This window comes from Xenopus laevis, chromosome 7L (genome assembly GCF_017654675.1).
Source record: "Xenopus laevis strain J_2021 chromosome 7L, Xenopus_laevis_v10.1, whole genome shotgun sequence".
Lineage (NCBI taxonomy): Eukaryota > Metazoa > Chordata > Amphibia > Anura > Pipidae > Xenopus > Xenopus laevis.
In genome coordinates, this window is record NC_054383.1 from 26550839 (window position 1) to 26556956 (window position 6118).

A 6118-nucleotide genomic window follows, 5' to 3' on the forward strand; every position below is an offset into this window, starting at 1 on the left:
GCTCTCTGTGCTAGTGTTGTGCCCCCCCTGGACCCCTTCCAATGCAGGAAAGGTAAGAGATGGGGAGTGGCATCGCAGGAGATGCCTTAGGGTAGCATAGAGTTCAGAATCACCCCTTCTCCCATTCTTGGCAAATAAAGTGGATTCTCTTACACTCCATAATGAAACTCCAGCCAGCAGTATTGCAGTATATTTCAGTGTCTTAAAATTCTGGTATGAATTCTCAGGAGGCAATGAATGACCCAAGAAAGTATTAAAATGTCATTTAGTTTTTATTAAGGAAGCCTTAAATTCCTTAATTTATACTGAGGGTCCCTCTACTACTTCAATCCGTATTGTGGGCACAAGCAAAGATTTAGATCACTTTAATTGATGTGAATTTGGTGGCAAATTATATCACAATATCGTTGAAATAAGATTTTGTTTCACTAAGGCTAAGGCCAGACCAAGGGAACCGCGGCCTACATATTTCTCCACTCCTCTGCTGCTACTGCTGTCCTGATCAATGTGCCTGTACCCGAATGCATTGTCTTCACTTGGGTACAGGCAGATGCGGCGGATATCGGCTGTGAAATGCGTTTTTTTTTATTTGCTGATCTGATTGATTTGCAACTTCTGCCTGAACCCAGGGGGAGACAATTAGTGATGGTTGAATAAATTCGCCAGACATGGTTTCGCTGTGAATTTCAGCATTTCCGTGGAAAATTTGCCACCAAAAAAAAATTAAAAAAAGAAATTTTGCACTTCGACATTGGGGCGCGCATAAAAATTGCCACTGACACCCATTGACTTTAATGCATTCGGACAAAATAGTCGCACGTATAAAAATCCACACTTGGTCAAAATTGGAGTGTGTCAAAATTGATTTTAATGTGTTTCACAAATTTTTCGTGTCCTGTGGAGGTCCACTTGGTCTGGCCCTAAACTTAGGCTATGGACACACGTGCGGATCTTCGCCACGGTTCACGCTGCGGTTTTTAAAAAAGCTGAGCGCCACGTACCTGTAGAGTTAGTTGCCTTAACATTACCGTAGCTTAAAGCACTAGCGGTATCTATGCAGATTGAAAGCACTGCGAATATCCGCATGTGTGTCCATAGCTTAAAGCTGCATCTCACTTGTGTTTACAAACACTGTTGGAGGTACAATCTCTAACAAAGTACTACACCATTATATTGTTTTTCCCTTGCTCTGTTTTTGAAGCAATCCAGTGACAAACATTTGCTTGGATTAAGGAAACTGATGTTTTACCCCTATGTTCCCCCAAATATTTATATTTATGTCCTACAGGTATCACCATTTTCCATATTTTTGCCTAGGGCAGCATTTGAGTGCCAAGGGTCTTTAGTTGACCTTTAATCTTTTGCATGGCATTGAAAGGTAAGGCTAGAGGAAAGCTGGCCTGTGTCGTGTTCCTAAGGCACCATTTCTATGTGCATAGGGCACGTCTATAGGTATTTATTGTTGACAGCTGCAGTACCAGCCTAGCTCATATATGTGGAGACCATGGAATGTAAATCCCTGATTTTATTAAAGAATATTATACATTTCATTGGACACAAGAAGGTCTGCTACCTACTCCCCCTGCTGCTCCCCCTAACAGACACAAACTAGGGGCACAATTCATTGATCACATTCATATGGTCGGTCTTGTCCCACCCACACCACCTGGACTGTAACAAATAAAACACATAATAGCTTTTCAATATATTAATAAAAATATATGGCAACCGTACAACAGACTTTATACTAATATCTTCCATCCAGGTGTATTCAGCAAGGGAACATTTGCTTGCCTTCCAAGTCGTTACAGTAATAGAAATACCTGCGATTTGAAGAGGGGTAAACTGAAGATAATTGTTAATAGATACTGTGATTATATATTTTCATTATCTCGCTTGTTACAGTGATTAATGGCTTAGCTGTTCCGTCTACTGTCGTAATGTAAAGTGGTAGATTCCTGGGTTCCCTTTAAACAGTGCAGAAGAGTAGGGATGTAGCGAACGTCGGAAAAAAAGTTCGCGAACATATTCGCGAACTTGCGCAAAAATGCGAGCGGTTCGCGAACGGTTCGCGAACCCCATAGACTTCAATGGGAAGGCGAACTTTAACATCTAGAAAAGACATTTCTGGCCAGAAAAATGATTTTAAAGTTGTTTAAAGGGTGCAACGACCTGGACAGTGGCATGCCAGAGGGGGATCAAGGGCAAAAATGTATCTGAAAAATCTGCCTGTGTGTGCTTGGAAGAGATAGTGTAGGGGGAGAGCTGTTAGTGATTTCAGGGACAGATGATAGTAAGTTTGCTGGCTAGTAATCTGCTTGATACTGCTCTGTATTGGAGGGACAGAAGTCTGCAGGGATTTGAGGGACATTTTAGCTTAGGTAGTTTTGCTGGCTAGTAATCTACTGTTCTCTTTAAACAACTGCCATACGTTGACCTTGTAGGCATTGTTTGGTGTTTTTTCTGGAGACGGTAATATTATGGATATTTAGACAGAATGTGAACAAGGTCACACAGCTCGATGGCGGGTTGAAGAAAACAGTGTGCAAATAATGCCTACAAGGCCAACGTATACACTACTACAGCGGTGGATACGGATTACGTAAAATATATGAATGCTGCTTGAAAAAAGTGACTCCGGTGTTTTTTCTGGAGACGGTAATATTATGGATATTTAGACAGAATGGGAACAAGGTCACACAGCTCGATGGCGGGTTGAAGAAAACAGTGTGCAAATAATGCCTACAAGGCCAACGTATACACTACTACAGCGGTGGATACGGATTACGTAAAATATATGAATGCTGCTTGAAAAAAGTGACTCCGGTGTTTTTTCTGGAGACGGTAATATTATGGATATTTAGACAGAATGGGAACAAGGTCACACAGCTCGATGGCGGGTTGAAGAAAACAGTGTGCAAATAATGCCTACAAGGCCAACGTATACACTACTACAGCGGTGGATACGGATTACGTAAAATATATGAATGCTGCTTGAAAAAAGTGACTCCGGTGTTTTTTCTGGAGACGGTAATATTATGGATATTTAGACAGAATGGGAACAAGGTCACACAGCTCGATGGCGGGTTGAAGAAAACAGTGTGCAAATAATGCCTACAAGGCCAACGTATACACTACTACAGCGGTGGATACGGATTACGTAAAATATATTATGGCTGCTTGAAAAAAGTGACTCCGGTGTTTTTTCTGGAGACGGTAATATTATGGATATTTAGACAGAATGTGAACAAGGTCACACAGCTCGATGGCGGGTTGAAGAAAACAGTGTGCAAATAATGCCTACAGGGCAAATAATGCCTAAAAGGTCAACTTATACACTACTACAGCGGTAGTAAAATAAAAAAAAGTAAAATAAAAAAAAAATGAATATTAAAAAAAAAAATTAAAGTTGGTGCTGCTGAACTACTAGGAGCAGCAGATTAGCACACCAGTCCCACTCCCCAACACTGCTAGACTAATAGCACTGGGCTCTTATAGTAGTAGTAGTAGTAGTAGTAGTAAAACAACAAAAAAATAAATAAAAGCAGTCCTTACAAGGACTACTGTTATTGCAGCAGTCAGCAGATGAGATCAGAAGCAGGACAGCTGCCCACTGCAGCTACATACAGAGCACTGCAGTAGAAGGTAGATTACTAGCCAGCAAAGCTACCTAAGCTAAAATGTCCCTCAAACCCCTGCAGACTTCTGTCCCTCCAATAACAGAGCAGTATCAAAACGATTACTAGCCAGCAAACTTTCAACTGTCCCTGAAATCACTAACAGGCAGCAGCTCTCTCCCTACACTATCTCTTCAGCACACACAGGCAGAGTGAAAAAACGCTGCAGGGCTTCGGTTTTTATAGGGAAGGGGAGTGGTCCAGGGGAGAGCTTCCTGATTGGCTGCCATGTACCTGCTGGTCTGGGGTGAGAGGGCAAAAAAAAGCGCCAACAATGGCGAACCCAAAATGGCGAACGTCGCGCGACGTTCGCGAACTTCCGGCGAGCGCGAACACCCGATGTTCGCGCGAACAAGTTCGCCGGCGAACAGTTCGCGACATCTCTACAGAAGAGAACAATGATGCTTTAAAGCCATATTTTAGAGAAATATTTTATATTGTTGAGATATTTTGGACATATGCCGGTGTGAATGTGCGTGATATCTCTGTTTAACAGTGCTTTTCAGTCATTATATAACAGGAGCACTATTGTGGATCATTCTACGTGTGTATTCAAGGCACAATTGTCATTTATGAACACAAACATGCAGTGTGTAAAAAAGGCTGCCATCCAAACTGGTATTTGACAGGCCCAGCCGGTAAATCACCAGCTAGTGGCAGGGCTGGAATTATAAATTTACTAACTAAATACTAGCCGCTAAATCCATAATACCACACAAACCCCTCCTTTCCCTGAATCTTTTGCTGCCTGATTATGTCTTACAGAGGTCCACATATGATCTGCCCTTTATCCTGCCCATCCCGCCCCTTTATTCCACCCATCCTGCCGATTCCACCCTTTCCTCTGCCTGCTCCACCCCTTTCCCCACCCCCAAGGGGTATTCTTTAATATCATTTGAAATTTTTGGGGAACAGCCCATAATTTGTTGGCACCCTGTAATGTCAAAGATAACCTGTAAAATGTGACAGTCGGTGCTTAGAGATGCCAATGCCCCACAAAAGTTTGTTTATTGGAAGAAATAATATAAAAGCTAATTTCAAATACATATAGCATACACATTAGGATATTAGACGTCACTGTGGAGTTTCATGACTTGTATAAAATCCTGCAATTTTGTGCATTTATACCTCCATGGTGACTCCTAATATCCTTACAGTTTCCAGCAGGGGGTACAATATTCTCCCTTTGTGCTAGTGAAAGGGTGCTACACACGTGATATAGATGTAGAACCTGTTAACCAGAATGCTTGGGACATGGCATTCTCTGGATAAGGGGTGTTTCTGTAATTTGGATCGCCACACCTTAAGTCTACTAAAAAATCATTAAAACATTAAAACCCCTTTAAGAAGGATTATATATTTTTTGGGATCAAGTACAAGATTCTGATTTATTATTACAGAGAAAAAGGAAATCATTTTTAAATATTTGACTTATTTGCCTAAAATGGAGTCTGTTGCCGATGGTCTTTCCGTAATTCGGAGCTTTCTAGATAACATGTTTCTGGATCACAGATCCCACACCTATATTTTCCGCCTGTCATCTGTCTTTTCATGCCACCAATCTCCAGTAAACTAGTAATGGATGGGGGCTTAAAAGATGGACATACAGTATGTGTATTCTATACATTATCTTAAAGAGATGGCAAAACAAAACAATGCGAGTTGATTATTTGATGCGTGCAGCCAAGTTGAAGTGAAATAATGCTCTGCAGGTTAATAACCCAGTTTTAATTCTGACAGTGTGTTTAAGAAGACAAACACCCAACAGAAACAGGGGTTGATCTCAATGCTAATCCCGAACCTTCATCAAAAACCCATTGAATATATAATATATAATGAGGTGAACTGTTTCAGGGGCAGAGAAGAGAACAATCATTCATACAGTTATTTCATTATCAAATTTCTTTATTAGAACCCTTAGAAGTCACAAATACAAATGCAGGAATAAATGATGAGTTTTTTAGCAGTTGGGAAAACAACAGAATGGGCTGCAGTTAGAGTCAGGACTGATCTGTAAGACTATGAAAGATTTTTACCTGACCTTTAGTTCTTTAGAAAACAGGTCTTTGCAGTTATACTGAAACTGGGAGAATCCTTTACTGCAGGATGTATATGTATAAAGGATTCTAACCATTAATTCCATCAGTATAAAAAGCTCATTTAATATTGACCTGTGTGCAAGAGCCCTTAAGTTGGCCATAGATGCAAAGATCTGATCGTACAAATCGAGGATTCGTACGATTTTTGGACCGTGCGTGGAGAGTCCCGACATTTTCCGTCCTGCGGAGATCAGGAGTTTGGTCGATTGGACAAGTTAAAAGATTTCTGTCGGCTGCCGATAATATCTCTGCGTACGATTTTCAGTGGGAGACTGTCACTAGCTGTGGTCGGACATAACTATCGTACGATTGCTGTCAGGGGCAAAACATCGGCTGATCTGT